Source organism: Canis lupus, chromosome 12 (assembly GCF_003254725.2).
Source record: "Canis lupus dingo isolate Sandy chromosome 12, ASM325472v2, whole genome shotgun sequence".
NCBI classification, from domain to species: domain Eukaryota; kingdom Metazoa; phylum Chordata; class Mammalia; order Carnivora; family Canidae; genus Canis; species Canis lupus.
In genome coordinates, this window is record NC_064254.1 from 49,331,631 (window position 1) to 49,355,565 (window position 23,935).

Below are 23,935 nucleotides of genomic sequence, written 5' to 3' on the forward strand. Positions count from 1 at the left end.
AAAAAAAAAAGAAAAAGAACTGAAGTCATATTTTCCATCTGAAATCAAAACTGAAGAACTGACAGATCACATGTCTCTTATGGAAAATGTTATTCTCTATTTGGCCTCTGGTACAAGTGGGTTTATACTCCACTAATACTCCAGTAGCTATGAGGACCCACTGTCAGCAGGGGAGGACCACTGGTCTTTAGTAAGGAAGGTAATTTGATCCTGACAACTTGAGACATTCTGCTGCCATTTCCCTCTTTCATTTGCGAAACAGGGATAAACCAGGACACGCTGAGGAAATCATCTACCTGAAGGGCTTTTGAGACACAAACATGAAAAATTCTAAAAAGATGTATATCATCTTCTCCATGCCTTCCTCATGGCCTTTGCAAGGGAAGTGGGTGTTACTGTGGCTTGCAGAAGAAACAAAGCTGTGGATTTTGCCTTATGCGCATGGTTTATACAACAGCAATAATAGTATTTCTACAGTCTTTAGTTTCCTTCATCTAAGTCCTTCTTAACTAACTACCACATAACAGAAGCTGAGACACACGGACTGCGTTAGCCAAGGCTCTACAGTAAGTCAGGGAAAACGCATATATGGAAACCAGACTTTTGCCAAAGGGACGGTACACTCATTTCTCCTCCCTTCTCCTGTTTCTATGATGGGCTCTGCCAATGGAGAAGAGTCAATGCTGATGCAATGCAGGCGCCATCTGTGCTCTGTGAGGATTTAAACAGCGGCCATCGACACAAAAACCCCCATATGTGGGTCGGACAATGGCTGCCCTGGAGCTATGGGACTAGCAGACAGCAGGCACGGCTCTACAGCAGCCTGGGCTGCAGGGATTGCATGACACAACCCACCCACACTCCTGGATAGGAACACGAAGTCAGGTTTGTCCCTCGGCCACTTCCCCTCCTCCCCTGAGTTCCAATCTTTTCTCTGTGTGATCCGTGTTGTCAGGGGAGGGAATGAAGAGGCAGCCGGTTCCCTCCAACTGCATTGCCACGGCTGTGGTTTTTGCCTCATCTGTCGGGCTCTTGCCCTGCAGCCTTCCACAGCCTTTCCTGGGATGCTAGGTTGCCAGCCTGGCAAATGACATCAAAGAGGACTGGAAGCAGGCCTTTGCTGAGAAGAGCGGTGTATTCAGGACTTCAGGCAGCTGGGGCATGAAGGGGCGGTCCTGTTTTTGCCAACGGTGTCATCTCTGGCAGCATGGCTGCTGAAGCAGAGGAGGCAGAAATTTCCAACAATGGCTGGCTGATTGTGTCCAGTTTCTGTGGGGCTGAGACACACTTCCCATGCTAACTTGGGGGATGGCGAGAAAAGGAAATAAGTCATGGTTGCATCCAGAAAGTGCACCGTGGAGTCTGTTCTGGGACATCTATTTTGAATGTGGCTTGGAACTGTTATGAAAGACCTCTTTACTTACAGCTCCTAACTAGGAAAACACCTTTTCTACTAAAAATACAGATATCCAAACATTCTGAAAAGGAAGGTTTTGGTTTTTGATAAATACTGCATCTCAAGAACACCAGGTGTTCTTGTTTTGGGTGAATCAAACTATTCTTGAACATACCTTTATTTATTCATGAGAGACATAGAAAGGGAGGCAGAGACATAGGCAGAGGGAGAGACAGGCTCCTTGCAAGGAGCCCGATGTAGGACTCGATCCTGGGGCTGGGATCACGCCCTGAGCCAAAGGCAGATGTTCAACTGCTAAGCCACCCAGACATCCCTTGAGCATACCTTTAAAGGTGTGAGTTAAGGCGTCTACAGTACTTGGGGGTATTCCAGTATTTTGATGGGGTTTTAGTCCTTGAAGCTGAAAGTCAGAAACCTACCAAATCCTGGTAGAAAGCAAACCCTCCACTTTCCTCACGCTATTATAGCAGGAACCATTTGGCTCATGGGAGAAAGAAAGGGTTGTAGAATCCATCCACAGCACATTACCAGCAGCCTTCCAAACTGGTATAGCTCTAAAAACCCCCAAGTAAGCTAGCAGGTGTCTAGATGGCCTTGTCATTTCTTTAACAAGTGTAGGAGGCCAGGGCTTAAGAATCTCTGGGTCACCACTGTGGTAAAAAATACCAAGACTCAAAGCAAAAGAAAACACCTCTCCTTCTCTCTTTTGATGCCATCTTTCCTCTCCCATGCACCTCCATGATCTCTCTGGATCGTCAATCACAGGGAGGGAGCCTGGAGAATCTTTTGGGGAATGTTCCCGACATGGACTATGTTTCAAGCAGCAAGCCCTTGCTTTAGAGAGCAAACTTTATTCTTTTCTGTCTTCTAGATTCCCCCCAGACTGATTTTCTTTTCTGTCTCATTTCCAATTGTCCTCTTGAGGCAGACTGCTAGCCTTTCTCTTGCCTTCTAGCATTTGCTCAGGCTGTACTCACTGCCTAGATGCATTCTTCACTTTGTTTCGTCACTTCCAACTGTACCTATGATAGTTGTGAAGGACAGGGGTCCATCAAGATAGAATGCAAGGGCCAGGAGAAAAGCTTGCAAAGGAGGTGGTGATTTAACTGGACCCCATTTCCAACCATTAAGACAACAGCTGCTGCTTATAGACCAGTCCTGGCATTTCATCACCTAAGTGCTATTTTCCATTGTTATCTAAATGTTCCATTGTGCCTATCTTGATGGGAAATTCCTGAAAGTTGGGGTATCTGGCCAGCTAAGTTGGTGGAGCACGGGACTCTTAATCTCAGGGTTGTGAGTTCAAGCCCCATGTTGGGCATGAAGCCTACTTGGTAAATAAAAAAATAAAATAAACCATACGACCAATCACTGAAAGTCAAGTACCAAGTCTTATACTTTTTGTATGTAATCTACATGTACTCTAATAAAATCTGCTAAATATCTGCATTACTAAAATGAGTTGGTTATTTTTTCTAGAAGGCAAGAGCATCACACATTGAAAAAGGATTAACAAAAGGTGACATTTGCATGTCAATCAGATGAAATAGTGTTCAAGAAAGGTTACTAAACAGGAAATCATTAGATCATAGAGAAGCACAGGAACCATGAGTATTTCTGCGTACACTAGGTATCCTGCACAAACAAGTTGCTACTAAATCAGCAGTCCAAAATATTTCCAACGAAAGATGAATGGATAAAGAAGATGTGGTTTATGTATACAATGGAATATTACTCAGCTATTAGAAATGACAAATACCCACCATTTGCTTCAACGTGGATGGAACTGGAGGGTATTATGCTGAGTGAAGTAAGTCAGTCGGAGAAGGACAAACATTATATGTTCTCATTCATTTGGGGAATATAAATAATAGTGAAAGGGAATATAAGGGAAGGGAGAAGAAATGTGTGGGAAATATCAGAAAGGGAGATAGAACGTAAAGACTGCTAACTCTGGGAAACGAACTAGGGGTGGTAGAAGGGGAGGAGAGCGGGGGGTGGGAGTGAATGGGTGACGGGCACTGGGGGTGATTCTGTATGTTAGTAAATTGAACACCAATAAAAAATAAATTAAAAAAAACCAAAAAAACAAAAATATTTACTTGAACATTTGCTTTGTTGGGAGCTAGGGAGAACCTGAAAGATGCAAAAAGTATAGTTTTACCTTGGAGAAGCTCACAATATACTATTCACAGCTGGAGAATAAGTAAACGCTATCCTCTATATTGTTGAGACTCCTGTGCCTCAGACTTTGAGAGAAGAGGGATGAGCATGGCTATCGAAAGGCACTAAGTTTGGACCAGGACAGGCTGGAAGACAGGAGAGCACAACACCCATGCAAGTCAACCTTTGGTCTCCAAATATTGTGGTTCTGTAACAAATAGCCTCGTGGCCTTCTAGGAAAGGAATTTCTATAAATACCCAGGATTTAACAACACTCTTCTCTACCTAAGAGAAACGAGTGTCCTCCACCCCATCTACATGAAACTTCAAATGTACCCCATAAAAGGGAGCACCACAGTAAGAAAAGAAATGATCCATTGGGAAGAGGTTGACAATGCACAGAAGAAAACCTTAGGGCTAAATAGGGAGGGTTTTAGGAGAGGACACAGCCACGATCCTGTAGGGCAGAGGGAATAAGACTGGGAGTGTTAAACGGTTCTTCCTTAGCACGTTAAGTTAGAATGATAGCAATTTAGATTTGAGGGTGTGTGCTTTTCTGGATGGGCTTGAGAAAAATCAAAATCAAAATCTTCTTTTACACTAAAATAGGAAAAATGACATACTTAGCCAGGATGCTATTTTGGAAAGTCGAATGGGGAAAAAAAAAAAGAATATAAAGTAAATGGGTAAAATTGTGAAATGTCTAAGAAGCAACTGCAATGAGACAAAGAGGTGGGCAGGGTCAGAGCTCAGAGGTAGCTCCAGGGGATGCTGGGAGCCAAGGAGACCAGGTGAAGTCTGTTCTCCCTCTTGAGGGAGTGTTGTCCTGCTAGCTCTATAGCAGGACCTTGCACTGCCCCATCTCCAGCCTTGTGCTCCTGATGCAAAGCACCACCTTAGCCAGCGGTGAAGACCATTCTACATCCCTACTCTTGGTGGGGAGAGAATATGGTGTGCTCTTCACCACAGTACAGAGCAGATATCAGAACACTTTATCTGGCATATGGAAGGAACAGAATGTCAAAGGGGTTTTTATTGCACCTGACCAGATAATTAGGTAATTAGCACTGTTAACTGATAGGGCACATCCTCCATGCATCTGTACATCTCCAGGGAGGAATATTTTCAAAAATGTACTATCGAGTGCTTTTTATTTTATATATGTACATATATATATATATTATTTATTTATTTATTTATTTTTTTCTGGACAGCATTTCATTTCTCAGAAGGGATGCCAGGCACATTTCTCTTCCGTGCCAGTATGGCCCTTTTTCACTTAGTCAAGCTGGCCTGCAAACAACAAAGAAGTGAATCTGTTTCTGGTCCCCCACGGATCTTACAACATGCCCTGCAGCGCTGGTTAGCTTCTTTGTTAACACGCCAAGCCCCCACCTGGGGGGGCGGGGGTGATGTGTGCACAATTCTAGGAACATGGTCTTACTGAAAGACAGAAAAGACCAGGAGAGGGAGCACAAGAACACAAGATATTTATATTGCTGGGTTGCAGGGCAAGTCATAGAAAGAGAGCAAGGAGAAGAGAAGCAAATTGCCTCAAAAATATATGTAGAATCTGAATGGTGTACTTTTTAGGGGGGAAAAAGGGCATTTGGGACCTCTTATTTGGTCATCACGTATAAGAAATCTTTAGCTGGTTATACTGAATGCAGACCTAAAAGGCTGTTCGATTTGTTCTTATTTGTCCTGGATCATAACATTACTTTATGAACTGCTAAGTCTGTTGGCAATTAATAATACTTTATAGCTACCTTTCCTCGTCATTTTAGTTCACCTTTGCCACACAGTGATATGGGAGCAAATGCATCAAAATGGCAAGTGTGCAGCCTCATGCAGAGACCAGGAAATCTCAGTTCTACCACAGTCCTTAGCTGGGTTAGGTTTGCAGGCTGAGGAGCCTGCATCATCCAGTTCGAGGCAGTGAGACCAGGTGTCCTCCCCTACAGGGACCTTACTATATGGGCTGCTGCTGTGGACCACCTTTGCAATATAGGGTACAGCTCACTTTTCTCCCTTAACAAACTTCACCTACCTCCCATGCTTCTATAGCCTTAGGTGCTAGGAGGATAAAACAATGAATAAGGAAGAAAGGGCACCTAGTCTGAGATGGTCTAGGCTGATGGGACAGAGACGAGTCTGCAGGTAGTAAAACACAGTGAAAGAGCTGCAATGGTGCAAGCACAGGGGTTGGCAGAAGGGGCATCTGACTCAGAGGAAGGAAGACAGAGGTGGAGGCCCAAGTGAGGGGTAGCCAGGTACTGGGTGGGCGCTGGTGCTGCATGTGGAAGGGATATGCAGACATATCTGAGGGTGCCGCAGGAGTTCAACTGTGGTGGGGTGCTGGGGTGGCCACAAGACACTAGAGAGCTGAGCAGGGGGGTAAGCAGCACAGCCAGCTTATGTCACACCTACGAGTCTGGCCGGCAGTCGAGAGCCACTGGAGTCTGCCAAGCAGGAGTACTGGGGAGATTAGCCACAGTTTGGGGACAAGCTGGGTAGGGGGCATGTCCTGACCCGAGTGTGGCTAGCGATGTAGACAGATTAGAGAGGCCGGGAGGCGGATGAGCTGCTGATGCATGACAGCATGGACTGAGACTCATATACAAAGGGCCACACTGCTTCTAACCAACCAACCAAAGCCAGAGCTTGGATATCACACTGGTGGAAGTAGGGTTCCAGTCACAGTCTTTTGGGATGATTTACCACGTGACGGATATGATAGGAATTATGTATGGGTTCAGAAGCATCACTAAGGTAGTTTGGGAATCAAAGTCATATATTACTCATGAGGATATGGTCAGAATTCCGTAGCCTGGAGCTTTCTTTAAAGGATGACAACCATCGATGTTAGCCAGTTGTTTTAGCCACTGCATGATGTAGGGTTTTTAAGGACAGCTAACTTGCCCAATAAATCATTCTGGCCTGGCAATGGGAAAGAGGTGAAAGTTCCTACAGAATGTGAGAAGTCTGTTTTATTTTAAAATAAAGATGAACGGAAGATAGATGAACTAATGAAATGCGATGACTTGCTGAAAATAGCTATGGTCAGAGATGGGGAAAAGACAACCTTCTTCCCAGGCCCTGTTCATCGATTTTTATGATAATTGCGGAGCAACTGACCAGTTCCCTGGTCAGGGTTTCTACCTGGGACTCTAGAAACGTCTTCTATCATGACTTGAGTGGACCTCAGACTTTCAAGTGGACCTTCAGAGTCTGACCCTTCTGCTTCCCTCTTATGATTACATTGCACCTAATTAGATAATGAAGGATACTTTCCCCAGCTCGATCCTTAACTTAATCCTTTTTGCCACGTAAGGTAAATATACTCATAGGTTTGGGACATCTTGGGGGGCTATTATTCTACCTACCACACTGGGTTATTATTAAATCTGTATAGGGATACCTAGGTGGCTCAGTCAGTTAAGCATCTGCCTTCAGCTCAGGTCACGATCTCAGGGTCCTGGGATTGAGCCCCACATCGGGCTCCCTGCTCAGTGGAGAGTCTGCTTCTCCCACTCCCTCTTGCTTCCCTCCTTGTGCTCTCTCGCTTGTGTGCACTCTCAAATAAATAACTACAACCTTTAAAAAATAAAATAATTCTATTAAAAAAATCTTTATAATTGGTTTCTTAGACATGTCTTATATACCTTGTGCCTCAAAAATGAGGCCTCAGACAAAAGCAAGTCCTTACAGGAGTCAAGATGACCTAGATATTAAGGTTTTTATTGATCAAGTGGCATGAATTGAGGAATTATCAATGGGTAGAAGGAAGAAGAATGAAAATTTATCTCCGAATTAAGGTATTTTCTCTTTGCTATCATTTTACATTCATTTTTTTTCAGCATTTTTCATTATCTTTGCATGAAGGAAAATTTCTCTTGCTGGGTTCCTGTGACTTCTTTGTGGCACAGGAAAACCTTGAACAAGAGATGGAGATACTGGCTGTCTCCAAGCTACAGCTGACTGGTGTGTCACCATGGGCCTTATTTTCTTGTTTGTTTGTTTGTTTGTTTGTTTATTTATTTATTTATTTATTTTCCCATTTGTTTAAAACACAGACACCCGGGGCGCCTGGGTGGCTCAGTCGGTTAAGTGTCTGACTCTTGATTTGGGGTCAGGTCATAATGTCAGGATTCTGGGATCAAGCCCCGTGTTGGGTTCTGCGTTTAGTGCAGAGTCCGCTTGTCCGTCCCCCTCTGCTCCTCCCCCAGCTTGCTCTCTCTCTCTCAAATTAATACATAAGAAAATCTTATAAACCCCCCCCAAGCCCACAGACACTTGCATTTTTTTTTAAAGATTTTATTTATTTATTCATGAGAGACAGAGAGAGAGAGGCAGAGACACAGGCAGAGGGAGAAGCAGGCTCCATGCCGGGAGCCTGATGCGGGACTTGATTCCGGGACTCCAGGATCACACCCTGGACGAAAGGCAGGTGCTAAACCACTGAGCCACCCAGGGATCCCGACACTTGCATCTTTAATGAGTGTACTACTGTCATCTCTGAGGCAAGAGGGTTTAGAATATGGGCCCTGGAGTCAGGCTGCTCAGGCTTCTATCCAGGCTCCTTGACTTAGGAGCTGATCTTGGCACAATTAACCTCTTTTACCTCAGTTTCTTTACCATATGGAGATAATAACAGCAATCCCAGAGGGTCAATGAGTTAAACATGTAAAAAAGTGCATGGAGCAGTGCCTGGCACATAGTGAATGCTCAATAAAGGTTATTTTTTTAAATTATCATCAGCATCACTGTATTAGACAGGAAGGCTATACAGAAGATAAAATATAGCCCATTTCTTTAGTGCTGGGTCAGATGAATTTTAAGACCAAGGTTTTATGATTCCCAATATATCACAGAAGAAAAAAACTCCCCAATGTTCTTACTTCCCATGCATCATGCTGCGTTAGCAAGATCTTTTAATATTTCTCCTTGCTGCCAATTAAGGGCACCGAGTCAAAGTTGATATGTAAAAATTACTGTTCCATTATCACCTGCTGGCCTTGCTAATAAATCTTTGCTTAATGAAGCATACGTATCTTTTTAGTAGAACAGAGTATAACCCAAACTAGAGGGACAGGAGCTCCAGCTTGTTTATAATAGGACCTTCAGAAAGCCTGGTGCATAACTGCATGCACATAAATACTAACGCTGTTATTTTCTTGGATCAAAGATCATTTTCAAAAAGTAAGCGCATACACATCTATACTCGTGGTAGCTTCTCAAGCAGGTTCTACAAGGTCCAATAAGTCAGTCTGGAGAGTAGGCCTTCAAATAGCTCTCTTCCACTTGAAATCTGAAGTGTGGAAAGTGGAGTGGTTGTATGTTTTACTGGAAGAGTCAGCAATAGAAAATAGAGGACACTCACAGCTGTAGCAAGCCAGGATGAATTTATACAGTGAATTTTAAATCAGGCTCAAAATTGGCTTATGTTATCCATTGAAAAAAATTCCATTGATTTTGGGCTTCCTGATGATGTTTTCTGGGTGAGGCAGACCTTTGATTGAGAGCCAAAGAAATCTTCAGATGCAGACTTCTTTATTTTCAAAAGAATCTGAAGAGGCAGAAATTGCTAGCAGAATTCAGGAACAACAATGAATATTATATTTCCACTTGGTAGCAACTATCTTGGTATTAAATTTGACTGATTTGGTTCTGTCCTTAGTGGCTGAAACTCTTCCACTTTATTCTTACTTCTTTAGACGGATTTTAAGGACTTTGTTCCTCGTTGTCTTCTTTTCCCCTTTTCTGTCTTCTATTCAAATATTTCTAAGAGTGTTTATAATGGAACATAGTATTCCATTAAAAACCCCCTGACTCTGTAAGTCCACTGATCTTTTCTCATTTCTCTGATCCTAAGAACTTGTTATTCTGCTCAAATTATTTTTATATTCACTTAGTATACAACAGGTGCTCAATCAAGTTAGTTTTTTCTTTCTTTGCTTGGACCTTATCTGAGAACGTATGCCTTTAGCCTTTGGTTTACAAACTACTTGCAAATAATTGGCTTTGAGAGCCTCCTTAAGAGTCTACATCATTTATTGGGGAAACTCTGCCCCCACAATGATAACTCTCATAAGGCATCTTGGAATTGAAAAGGTTTCAGAAAAAAAAATAATACAGCCCCACTTATCAAAAATGAAGTGCTTTTGTTCTCATTTCAGATCTGGTGGCAGAAGGGAAATGTCAGCTTTCAGAGGTCCTAATGAAATATTTGACAAGATATGTGAGATGTTTTTCTTTATTTGGGCTGCTCGTTTCATAATACACTTGATGTGTTTCACAAGAAATCCAAGGTCAATTCAATTGATCAAACATGGTTTCAGCGACAGATACACACACATATAACATGCTCACATTCTCCCAGTTATAATGACACTGCATCTAATTTAGAGCCACAAGAGCTTGGGAATTAAGAGTTAATACTTAGGCCCCATCCTTAATTCATCCTGTCATGCCTGAGTATCACTTCTATAGCAAGCAAGATCACCCACCGTTCTGAGGCCACTAGACAGAGAATGAAATCGGCTATAACATTACCGTGTCACCACGGAGGTAATTAGGGATGAGCCTGGAGAACAAGCTTGGGTGCTCTTTGTATGTGAGAGCGGGAAGCAGGACAGGAGGGAAAGAAAGGAAGATAAAATAAAAAGAGAAAGAAGGCAGGCACATTAGCCACAGGCAAGCTCTTGCTGGTCCTCCGTTCTGTTCCTACCGAGGGCATCTTTAGAGTAGGGTGCAGGCTGCTGCTCTCACTGCACGGCACAGGCTATTAGCAGTCTAAACTCCCAAACAAACTTGAAAGGATATATGAACCACGATGATCAAGCTGATAAAATGCTATGGTCTAACGCTTTCTCATGCAATTGTGCATGTGGGCAGGAAAAGGCGGGGGGGGGGGGCTTCTCTTCTACTCAGCTGAAGGGCTCCTTGGTTTGCTTATTTTAGGAATGGTTTGGATTACTGCTCTTTCAACAACATTCTGGGTCATATATACCCACTAAAATGAGACAATCATACTTTATTTTTTTTTTCACACTTTCTTTATCATGAATCACTGCTTTAATTTTTAATCTGACCCAGTGGGAAATTATGTGTTTAACTCCATACACTTTCCTTTGATTATAGAATTAATAAAATCTCTGTTACCAAACAGAACCCATGGCACTATCTCAGGGCAACATCAAATTTAAGGAGGGAATCACCCCCGCCACCCCTTCTCTAATGCCTTCTTGGTTTGGAACATATAAAATTACATTCAAAAAAGGAAAAAGGAAATTTACTAAGTTGCCTCCCTTATTTGCTATTTTACTGTAAAGAGGTTTGCTCTCTGTTTATAAATTCATTTTTCTTCAAGGCTTCCTCATCATAGAACTAGGTCCTGCCAATAAATAATACTCTCAGATTGTCATTTGTCTGTAAACTTTTAATGTTATTATTTCTTCATTTTTGCAATTTGGAAAGTTTAATCACACACTGAGGAATCACTATTTTGATGCTGTTAATATATATATAATGAATTTCTTCCTTATCCTGTTTAAGGTAAAGTACACCTCTCAAAGAGAAGAATGACCTCATGAAATAAGGGTTCTGTTTGAATTTATTCAGAAAATAAATACATATATTTGTTATTAGGATTTCTCAAATTTATGAAAATAATACCTATTTGAACCCAAAACATGTGCAGAGGGTTAGCTATTATCTTAATCCTAAATTCTATTATATTTATATCACAGATGTTCTGTGCTGATAGAAAAGTCTGAGCTATTTGGATTTGCCAGGTTGGATTAATAACTACCCATCTCGAATCATTAATGATGCTGGTTCCAGTTCAGTGATTGAAATGGGTAAAGAAAAAAAATCTCATTTTATTCTTTCCTTATGAAAGAGCTGTTGGCTTCATGATGTGCTTCTTTCTGGAAAAAGTCCTTTGGAAAGGAAGAATACTGAAAACGGTGTAAAAAGCACTAGAGAAGAATAGAAATTCATTTTAAAGCAGTGTACCATGTACAAATGCTGTCTTACAAATAGGATTATTTAATTTAAACCTTAGATCTGTCAAGCTCCATTACTTCAAATGGAGCCTGTCGCTTCTTGAGTTCATTATATATCGAGATTATATTACAATTTATGTTAGGTTAAGTCAATGCTGAGATACAAGGCGGTTAAAAAAATAATTACACAGCAGTGTCAGTAAATAGAGCAAAGTCACTGCAGTGTTCGGAAAGGCAAAAAGTCATCTTGCTAAATGAGGATCCAAGCTGTCCTGTACCAAGACTGTTCCTAATAAATAAAAGGCCTCTGGGAAAAGTGCTGAGCGTATGCTGGATCTATTTTCAGCTTGCATCAGCAGCTGCTGCCCCTGGGATCACATCTTTACGCATACTCTACACCATATGTAATCACTCCAGTGCTGCAACCAGTAAGATAATGAAAGAGCATGGCATAAATCTATACTTGAGTGGAATGCTAAATGAGGAAAATAATACAAAAAGGGGGGAAATAAACCACATTTTCAAGTCATTAGGAAGAAAGACTTTGACATATGAAGTGTTGCAACCATTAATAGCACTTATCATATAGAGTGGAGACAAAGAGACAAATTAATCAAACTGACAGAACTGGGACATTTTATGCTAATACAGGCTCCTGGGTTTTAGTCTGTATTCCTCTGCGTCTGGAAAACTGATACCATTACAGGGCAGGAAATTGCATGAATAACATGCAACAGATCATAAAAATTCACACACCAACTGCAGAAACACTGCCAAAAGCTCTGTAAAAACAAGGATGGAGACCTCAACAGAGAAACTACCAGCAAGTAATGAATGCAAATAAGTCCAGGAATATCTCCCATTCATGCATCGTAATTAACCATAGGCTTTTCGCTCATAATTATAGTGGCAAAACCAAAGCCTAGAGAGCGGACGCTGAGGCTAGCCAGAGAAGGCTGCCTAGGCCCTCATTCAAGGCTGCCTGCCATCAGCTGGGGCGAGGGCCACTCAGAAATTTACTGGCTGGATTGTGTTAGCATGAAAAAATGCAAAATAAACATAAAAACATTAACTTCAGACTTTGAAAGGGAGGGAGGGGAAAAACTGATAATGCAAAGAAAAGATAAGCAACAATTTCCATATATGTTTGTACAAGTGGTGGAAATAAAGAGAACCTAATACTGAAAGCTGTTTTATGAAACACATGCTGCCCCTGACTAAAAACAGCCCCCACTTTGTGAATAAGCTGTACTTAAAAGTGAATGGCAGGCAAGTCCTCATGAAGGCTCATGGGAGAAACTGCCTTTTGTTCTCCAATTGTGAACACCCATGGTGGTTGGTTGAGATGGATCCATGGGCTTATTAAGACCGATCTATAGAGATCTCTATCCCTTCCCAGAGGAAGCTCATGCATCCTTGATACTGAGAGAAGATGGGCTCCTTAGCTGGAACCTCAAAAATATTTTCCCATAAAAAATATAAAACGAACAGCTTAGGCATGGCTGAAAAAAGACACCGAACTAGAAGCCAGTGATATCCTCTTTGCTGGCATTCAGACTCCGTTACCTTCCTCCCTCTCACTTCCATCTAATACATGCTACACATTTTCCTGCCCCTAGAATTTTTCTAAAGGATGCTCTTGATTTATTTCACAAATATTAACCAAATGGCTACCATGCTGGCATTGTTCTAGACAGTCCATTTGCAGATTGAAAATACCACCACCACACAGAAATCTTGCACAAGGATCCTACTGTCTAGATGAGGAGACAGGCAAGTAATAACTCAATTACCATATAAGCCAAAGGTGCTATGATGGAGATATAGAGAAGGGGCTACAGGCATAGTAAGGGGGATGGACACTAACCCCAAGATGGCCTTTTTCTTTCTTTTCTTTTAGATTTTATTTATTTATTCATGAGACACACACACACACACACACACACACACACACACACACACAGATAGAGACATCGGCAGAAGGAGAAGCAGGCTCCCCGGAGGGAGCCTGATGCGGGACTTGATCCCAGGACCTTGGGATCCTGGGCCGAAAGCAGATGCTCAACCACTGAGCCACCCAGGCATCTCAAAATGGCCTTTTGCCATCCATTGAAATCCTACTTGTACCTTCTGTCCTCCATCATGTCCCCTCTCCTTAGAATGGCCTACCCTTCCTTTGTACCACCATAGCCCTTCACTTATTCCTAAAAAGTTCATTTCCTTCTCTCTTTGCAAGATAATGTTCACTGAATAAATTTTAAAAAATGAAAGATGATACAGATGTGAGGTTTGGGAGCTGATTTAGGAAAGTAATCATGATTTATAACCTATTTATAGAAAAAAATTACACTCTAAGTTCAAACCATTAATTTCTTAAGAAACTTTTGGAATGTAATTTATCCAGACTGCCCATCCTAGCCTTTGTTCCTTAGACAATGGGCTACCAAAAATACAACCTGCATCTACAGAGATCAATGCATGAGACAATGGAAATGTTTCAAGTAGTGCAAATGTGAAGTGAAAATTCTTCTTACAGTTATGTAACTTGCATATTTTTTTTTATTTTTAATTTTTTTTAATTTTTATTTATTTATGATAGTCACACACACAGAGAGAGAGAGAGAGAGAAAGAGAGGCAGAGACACAGGCAGAGGGAGAAGCAGGCTCCATGCACCGGGAGCCCGACATGGGATTCGATCCTGGGTCTCCAGGATCGCGCCCTGGGCCAAAGGCAGGCGCTAAACCGCTGCGCCACCCAGGGATCCCTGTAACTTGCTTATTAAAAAAAAAATCAGAGTGTTTCAGGGGAGGATTCTCACTGTATCCCAGCCTTGGTAAAATGGAAAGTGAAAGGTACACTTGGTCTTACGTATGAACACAGGGTTATGTTTGGTTGTATGCAGTACCTTATATAAAACTGCTTCATAAGGACCCTAAGTTGATCTATTATTATGATTATAATCATCAGATTAGGCTGCTCACAGTGGCAGATCTGGGAACACAGCTAGACCACAGGAGCTAACCCTTACTACCATGGTACCAAGTCTGACTGGCAACCCTCCAGGGGGAAAAGAAGGGCCAGGTGTGGTTTTTCTCTGCTGCTTTTCAGCCCTGAGGACACATGCCTGAGAACCCAGATCTTGGGTAGAGTAATCACCTACCAGTGAATCTGTAGAACCATGCTGGCTTCCGTTGGAAGGACTTGTACTGTTGCTTTTTCTTTCTTGTAAAGTCTTTATAACTTTTATTTCTTTTTTTTTAAAGATTTTTATTTATTCATGAAAGGCACACACACACACACACACACACACAGAGACACACACACACACACACACAGAGAGAGACAGAGAGACAGGCAGAGGCAGAGGGAGAAGCAGGCCCCATGCAGGGAGCCTGACGCGGGACCCGATCCCGGGACTCCAGGATCACGCCCTGGGCCAAAGGCAGGCACTGCTGAGCCACCCAGGGATCCCCTAACTTTTATTTCTTAATGTAATTATACAATGGGCTAATTGTCTAAATTTTGTAAATACAATATTTTCAATGTTTATCTTTTGTTATAATTTCAGCATACTTACCATTTTACCCTTTTATCAATACAATCAGTTGTCATGCTATTGATTAGTCAGTGGTGAGCTAGTCTCACCATAAGGAGAGCTTAATTTTCAGTATTTTTACCAATGGTCGGGGGCACAGTGGCCTTATTCTTCATGTACTAGCCACAGAGAGATGTCTGAATTAGAATTAAAGCTTAAAAGGTGGCAGATAGTTTACATTCTGGTTAGGTTTAATTAGATGTTAATATTTTGGAAAGAAAAAAAGATATAATCCAAATGTAAGACAGAAATAATTATTTAAGCTTACATATGATGAAAACCAATAGGATTTCTAATGGTTCCTACCTTTAAATATGATTAGAAAGAGAACATGTTCTCAGTGGGGGAGAATGTTGAGGACTATGATGGCAAAATCTGAAAACTGATACTCAGGTTCCCTGAATTGATGAGCAATTATTTGTATTGTGTATAGTTACAGTCCTTTATTTTAATAAGTATATTAAACTCTGGAAAAAAATGACAAAAAGACCAGAAAAGTCATATTTATGAAAAAGAAATGGGACTTATGTACTATGAGAAAGTATTTTTAGTGGCAACTTAGTAACTATTTTTGACAGGAATCTTTAAAAATCCAGGATCTGGGGAAACAGCATGAGATCACGACATGCAGGCCAATTTTTCAAAATTTTCTCTAAGTAGTTGTTACCTACATGAAGAATCTAAGTCAGTGCGATATTATTTGATAAAGTTATACAAAGCTCTGTCTGTGGATGGTCAGTACCTGTGGAACGATGATTATAGCAAAGATGCTATAATCATGGAAAGTGAAGAAAGGGAAATGGGGGTGAGGTATAGATGCTTAGGAACCCAAGCAGAAGAGCTTGGTATTTGGTATTTTGGAAGAAACACACAAATCAGATAACCAAGAATGGCTGGTTGAAAGAAACACACACAAGAAGTATTTTCATCTAAATGTGCTTAATGCAAAAAGCCTGTTCCTGTATTTTATATAAAATTTATGAAAACAGGCATGACCCTGTATTCCCAATGAGATGCCACTGTGGCTTTCTTTGGGTGGAAATTGTACAAGATCAACAGGGCTGTGGGCAGAAAAAAATACTGAGTTATGAAGTGTTTCCTAAACTTCACAGACTTGTGACCCACTGTCACAATTTTTAGTATTTTCTCTAATCCAACTCTTTCTTCCTCAGATACATTTAGCTTAAAAAGAAACCTATCCTAAGCAAAACTGTGAAATCTCAGGTTATACTTTCTCTAGTACATCTTAAAATAAACACAATAATTTGTAAAAAGGTTCCTCATATACCACTTGAGATCATTTCATGTCCATGTTGTACTACACAAATTCATATTTTAAGAAATATTGGGATTAGGATTCTGGCTAAGTGCTGACATAGAAGACATTTGGCCATGGCCTCTCATATTATCCAGTCTGAAACACAGGGAAAGGACAGTGTGTTACTTCCCCGTGGTTGTGGGGCGGGGGTGGGATGGGGTGGGGAGTGAAGTAGCAAAAGGTGGTAAAGTGTTGGTAGACATTAAGTGTTAATTCTTGATCGGCAACAACATCATTTTCTTTTCTGGGGCTAGTGAGAATCAGTGGATTAACATTTACAAGGTGCACAGAACTTTGCAAGTGTCTACTGTAGCTATCAGTCCCTTGGAGGGAAGCAAACAACTGAGGAGGAGGCACCCAGCCTGGAAGAGGCCGACGGAGTATAGGCTTGTGGGTGGCCTAAGGGGGTCCTGTTGGCATCTTCTAGCCTGTATGCTGACAGGCTACCTCCTCTGTGTGTAGCCCAGGACTCCAGATGCTGTAGTAAGGTGGCACCAGTTTGGTGAGGGTGGGAATGTGAAAATTCTCCTATCAGCGATGCACAGATGTCGGAACTCCTCCATTCCCGCTACTGGCACAGGGCTGCCTCTGGGGCCGCCACATGAGATCATCTGAGTTGGACTCTCCAGGGACTCAGCTGGGCGGCGCCTCTACAGCTTTTGTCAGAGGCTTATTTTTCTTGCAAAAAAGGAGAGAAAAACCTGACTCCCCAAATGAAGGGGACTTTCTGTAACCCTCCTGCCATTTCCCTCTCACCTCTATAGTGTAGCTGAGCTCTTAGAAAGCCGGTGTTAAGGCACTTCAGCAAGAAGCCAGGCCACTGAGAGCCCCCTTCTACCAGCTGTTAATGGTTGTCGATGAAAAAGGCAGACACAGGGCTGCAACGAACGGAGCCAAAAATAACCCGACAGCAGTATTTTCCAGGATTCAATCATTTCTGGTGCTGGAAAGAGGGAGCTTGAGGAACTGAAGTACAGCTCTATGACCACAGTGGAGAGGCTGGAGGGACGAAGGCCATCATGGGCTGATGCTCGTATAACCTAGTCCTCGTGTAGCAGGACCTGTAAGGGCTTTCTCAGGAACCCAAATCTGAGAAAGACTAAAACAGGAAAACGGGAAGGCAAGGGAAGGAGGACTGATGTTGGAAGGGAACTGACCTCAGTCCCCCTGCATTTTAACTCCGGGGCCATGCACTGGGGGAGCTCTGTGAGGCTGGCTCTTCTTGGCGAGTGTGTGTGTTTGATATGGTACACTGTAGGAATTTATGTGTTGTCCTTACACAGGGCCATACTAATCTTCTCTGTACGTTCCAGTTTTCGGGTATGCGCTGCTGAAGCGAGCACTTCTTGGTGTGTGTTTTTAATCTGTGTTTCATTCTGTGGGATTTACAAACCCATCCCATGATCAAGACATGGGATGTGCTAAGGAGACATATTTCTCCTTAGAAATCCTGCCCTTGACTCCTAGCCTGGATGGGGTTGCCTCCCTACTCCCTTTCCACTCAACAGGATCTCTCTTTAATAGAGATTTGTAGCACTATAGGCTCAGGAACTCAAAGTTTTTGTTTTTCTAACATCCTGCCTCCATTTCTGCTTTTAAATCATATATCAATCTTATCAGCCATTTCCCCAAGAATTGTAGTTACATTATTGTTTTTTTGGTTTTCTTTTCTTTTTTTTTTGAAGATTTTGTTTTTGAGTAATCCCTATACCCAACACGGGGCTCAAACTCACAACCCTGAGATCAAGAACAGCATGCTCCACTGACTGGGCCAGCCAGACGCCCTATGGTTTTCTTTTCATTTTTACAATTGTATACACATAATAGAGGAGTCTTTTCCCTGGTATTTTCACTGTCATTCAATTCAGATGTGCATGTGGCACTCTTAAATCTTTCTACCTGCTCTCTGAAAGTTTTGATACTCCTCGAGAGTAAAACTAATAAGCCTCTGAACAGCACTTCCATTTAAACTGTATACTTGATCTTTCTGGGCTTGGCAAACCATCACCCACTCAGAACCTAGACAGGAAAGTGGCAGATGATTCAAGCTTCATTAGGAACAAGTCATGCCAAAATAACTTCATTTCTGGTTTTGATAGGATTACTGCTCAGAGAATGCGGTAGAAATAGCATCCCAGGATTTCAGCAAGGCAGCTGATATCTCTTAGGCCACTCTTTGAATAATATGAAAAAAAAATGGGGTCTGGAAGATAGTAAAATTAAATGACCAGTAGCTGGATGATGGATCAATGTCAACGTCAACCTGAAGGAAAGTGTTTGGTGACGTGACCCAGGCTTCTGTTGTCTGCTCTGCTGTTTAAGTTCTATACCTGACTAGGAAAAGATGTGAGTGGCAAGCCGCTCAGATACTTCAGGAAAGACAATCAAGATTCCAAACAATGACCACAGACTAATATTATGGAGTAAAGATTCACTTTAACAAAAATAGAAATTAAATTCTCTATGGGGATTAAAAAAGTGAACTTTAAAAGGACAGGATGTTAAAGTGCTGGCTTAACAAGGTGAGTCAGTACAGTGACACAGATGCCAGGAAACTTAATGCAATCCTGGGCTACAGCAAGAGATGCATAATGCAGGGACAGGGTAATAACTTTACCCTTCAGATCACATCGAGACTCTAGCATTTAGTGCTGTATGTTAAGAGCAACAAGGATCATGATGAGCACTGAATCCATGTGATATACGGAACCAAGCTGTTAAATCCAGAGAAAGCAAGATTTACAGGGCCCACATAAGAGCTGCCTTTAGAGAGCTAATGGGCTATTACGAGAAGAAGAGATGAAATTTGTTCTCTTTCATTCCAGAGGGTATAAATAAGATCACAAATAAAACTGTAAGGGATGTAGATATCTGCTAAAAGTGAGGAAGGATTTTCTAGTAATCACTGATGACAAAATGGAGGCAGCTCTGGAGTGGTGGTGAGCTCCCCATTGCTGGAAGTGTTCCAGCAGAGGCTGGAGAGCTACCTCTATCATTTTAATAAAAGCATTCCAAACTGGATGGGAGATTGGACTAGATGATTTCTAACATGCCTTATTTTCTAACCTGTAATCCTTGACACTCCTTACCATTTCTCCACAATAATTAAGAGTTATGATTCTTAGTATTCCTTAAACACTTGATACAAAAATTGACAAGGAAGAAAGACAAGGTTGATAGTATTTTCATTTACTCTGGATACCACTGGCAAGATATATGGAGTTGGCAAAACAAACAGCTTTCTTGAACTTCCCCAAGTCTCCTGTGAGTCTATGAATGACATATCCTTCAACCTACTTTAGTTTGGAATGCTGGCCTAGTCCAACCAGTCTGCTGAGATCATGTACAATTTACAGGGAACACAGGGAGTCTTGATAGAATGTAATGGAAAGCAGTATTAACAAAAATAAAGAAGTCAGTGATTTCCTAAGTATGTAAGTTTTCAAAGGCCATCATACCTATTCAACAAAAATTCAACTGTATAGTTACAGAACCTTGAAATTAAACAAATGCAGACTTAGCAGACTGAGTTTCAAGACATTTATACAGGCATCATTTCCAGGCATGATTTTCCCTCACTGAACAAGTAAGCTCCTTCTATTTAGACCTGCCAGGGGAGCAAGTGTAGTCAATCACATGGGCCTACAATTTTGTTTGAATGGATAGCAGCATGCCTCATCTTGTATTTTCCTGGGCTTGACAAAATAACAGCCACTTAATAATATCATGAAAGTCGTACACACCCTGCCATTCTATACACCTTGAAAATGGCAGGAGAAAATAGCCCGAAGCCTTTCCTCCTCAATAATCTCTTGGACAGGGTTTAGTACTGAACCAGGTAATCCTGAAATCTTTGCTAATGAGAGGAAAAGAAACCAGATGATCTGACCACAGGTAGAAGAGATGGAGGACACAAGGCAATGAAAGCAGTGAAATGACGTAACTCTAAAACATGGAAGTCAGTACTGTGATTTACTCATGGTTGATACTTACGGTAGATATCTCTATTTTATCAAGAATGGTCAGAACTTATGAGAGAACACAGCTCTGTACCAGCAACCTGAGGCCAAAGCAAAAGAGATGCTCATGCAATGATGGGGCCAACTAGGTTCCTGGAGATCACCCATCCTAGCTCCTGTGTAGCCATCTGTTTCCTGTGCTAGTGCTTAGGACTCAAATCTGGGTTGGAATTTTTTGGACAGTTTTCCCAGGTCTGTGACCTTGCTATCTCATTAATGATTCTAACTCAAATTCTAGACACAAAGTTGAGATGAACAATTGAACTAGGGCTTCCTATTGTGGAGCTGGCAGTGGAGGGACCTTCTCCTGACACTGGCCTTTGATCACAGATGGCCATGCTGGTACAGAGCCTGCCCCTCTAAGTTCTATTAAGACAGAACAGGAAGAAAGCCTTGGATGCTAAGATGATCATGCTCTTTCAGAAATCTTTAACTCAAAGCAAGTTACAATTTCAAATAATATCATACATTTTTTTTCCCCAAAAAGGATTGAAGTAAATCCTAAGATCCAAAAATAACCTTCTAATACAGACTGAGGAACCCACAGGGGCCAGACTCTATAGGACCCAGGGAATTATACAATTCAATACCTGGTTAGAAAAGGGGCCCAAGTGTGTATGAAGCATAAAAGAGGCTGGTTTTGGACCAAGAGGCAATTGTATTTGAAGTAAGTAACAGTAGGAGCTGAAATAGAAATTTGTGCCAAGTAGAGCTGCCCTAGACTGCTGCTTGATATTAAGCCTAGCAGAGGACTACCCAGTGGGCATGCTGGGTATCTTAAGGGTGACTCTGAAGCCTTTTCTTATCATGAATGGTGATGATGACCATGAATGGAAGACCCCTGTGCCATGTACCAGGTACTCACTCCCATCCTACTATCCCCGGGAGCTAGGCTCAGGGTTTTAGGAACTTACCCAGCACTAAATTGGTTGGTGTGCTTCCAAGAGGCTACTCTCTCTACTCATCTTGCTACCTAATGAAATCCAAGCTCTTAAATAACTACCTCTGGCCAGAGCAGGAGTTGCCTGAGATAAAGAAAAAGAGTGATTCTGGGACTAGGTATCCTGGATTTTCCAGTAATCGGTTATGTGAGCCTGAGTATGTCATATTGCTCCTTGGTCTTTCTTTATTTTTTTTATTATTTTTTAAAGATTTAATTTATTTATTTATTTATTTGACAGAGAGAGAGCGCGCATGAGAGTGCACACACAAATGGGGTACAGCAGGCAGAGGGAGAAGCAGGCTCCCTGATGAGGAGTGGGGCTTGACCCCCGGACCCTGGGATCATGACCAAGGCCAAAGGCAGACACTTAACTGACTGAGCCACCCAGGCACTCCATCCTTGGTCTTTCTTTAAAAGACAAAATTACATCAGGTCCCTTGTGCAGATGAGCCTTTAAAGGAACTTAAAAATGTCTACAAAATGCTGGAGTTTTTACACATAGATATATAGGCACACACACCATATGTATGTGCATCCTGTAGAATCATGCGGAGGTGGTAATAGAAACATCTATGGTCATAACATAAAAACTTTACCCCATGGGGTAACAGACTCTGCCTGTTTGCTATGTCCTAAGGCATTCAAGTTTTAGAACTTGTGTATTTTTCTTTCCATGGAAATAATGCTGCTAAAGTAGCTTTAAAAAAGCTGTGGTAAAAACCATGTACCTTAAAATTTACCATCATGGTCATTTTTAAATGTATAGTTCTGTAGTGTGAAGTATATTCACACTGTTGTGGAACAGATCTCCGGACTTTTTATCTTGAAAATCTGAAACTCCGTAACCATTAAACAACCCCCTCTTCCTCCCCTTACCCCCCAGGCCCTGGTAACCACCAATCTATTTCCGTTTCTGTGAATCTGACTACTTTAGATACACCATATATGTGGACTCATACAGTATTTGTCTTTGTGGCTGGTTTATTTCACTAACATGACTTTTGAAATAAATCCAAGGAGATGGGAAGAAAAGGTCTGAAGAATGAGAGGGAGAGGGCGAATCCACCTCCCCTCTGCTTCTGGTGTTAGCTAGAAAGGATGGTCTCCTGGAGTGTCCTCTTGTGCTGGACCACAGTGGGTAGAATGTACTACAGCTGCAGAGAGAGGGTCCTCCAGGCAGAGTGGGTTCAAGGCCTACCATCTCCACCAACAAGTGTCTACGGAGGGCCCCATTTTAAGTACACTTTCTGAAGTCCACAGAACCTCAGCAATTTTTCAAGAATTCTCATGAAAAGCTCTCAGCATCTTCCTGGGGGAGGAAGAATCTGAATAAATAAGGCTTCATTATTTTAAGAGCAGCCTCTGTCGGAATCTTGGCGGGAGAGCAGAAGAGGCAATGGAATGCGAATGAATAGTTTCAAAGCTGCCAGAGCCTGCTCTTGAGGAACGAAATATGCTTAGAATGTGTGTCCCTGATGGATGCAGGCGTGGGGCATAGAAGGAAGGGAAATTTGGGTTCAAACTGAAAGACAGCCTGTGGAATCTAGTCACATGTCAAAGGGGTCATTGGCCAAAAATGTCTGGGAACCACTGTTACACTCCAGCTGAACCTTGTAGGGCCGCTCCCACCAACGCGGCCTCACATGTCACTGTGAATAGGGCCATGTCTTCAGCACGAATTCCTCCTTTCCCACCGAAACTTCCATTCAGCACCCAGAACCAGGGAGGCCCTCTACAGCAGCTCCATGTGGGAGCTAGACACCTTTTCTTTCTTTTTTTATATATGTATATTTTTTTATTGGAGTTCAATTTGCCAACATATAGCACAACAGTTCTCATTCCATCAAGTGCCCCCCTCAGTGCCCACCTCCCTTTCTACCCCCCCTAGTTCGTTTCCCAGAGTTAGGAGTCTCTCATGTTCTGTCTCCCTCTCTGATATTTCCCACTCATTTTTTCTCCTTTCCCCTTTATTCCCTTTCACTATTTTTTATATAGACACCTTTTCATCTGAGCTCACAGAGTTCACTCGCCAGTAGGTTTAATTGTAAATAAAAACATTCTATAAAAAGACTTACACAAGGCAAGCCTAATTATCCTTGCACAAGCTTGCTGTGAGATTCCCAATAGATTTTTAGGTTTTTGCCTCTTCGTTCCACCTGACTGCTGAACATCCCTTGATCTTGCCATCCACCCACCCAAACCCTTGTTGCCTCTCTTAAATCTGCTCCTTGGGTAGACTTGCCTTCGCACCTCAGTTCAAGGCAACTCCTATCCTTCTGGTTTTGTGGCCAAAAAGCTCAGTCATCTTGGATCCTTTTCTTTCTCTCATATCCCACTTCTAGTCAGTTGGTGGGAACTTTGGCAGTTCTGCCTCAAAACAGAGTCAGAATCCAAACCTTTGCATTCCCTCCCTGCTATGTTCTTGTACAAACCACCTCTTGCTTGGGTTATCGTAGGAGATGCATAACTA

The 23,935-nt window shown here is 42.0% G+C and overlaps 1 protein-coding gene and 1 non-coding gene across 7 annotated transcripts in view; both read right to left on the reverse strand.

Moving 5' to 3' along the window:
• The window catches only part of BACH2 (BTB domain and CNC homolog 2), a 358,938-nt gene that overhangs the window by 34,673 nt on the left and 300,330 nt on the right, over window positions 1-23,935 (reverse strand). The gene's annotated exons all lie outside the window — the stretch shown is intronic.
• LOC112658780 (U6 spliceosomal RNA) lies at window positions 17,742-17,846 on the reverse strand. The gene has a single exon (XR_003135957.1). It is a non-coding gene; the product is annotated as a U6 spliceosomal RNA (small nuclear RNA).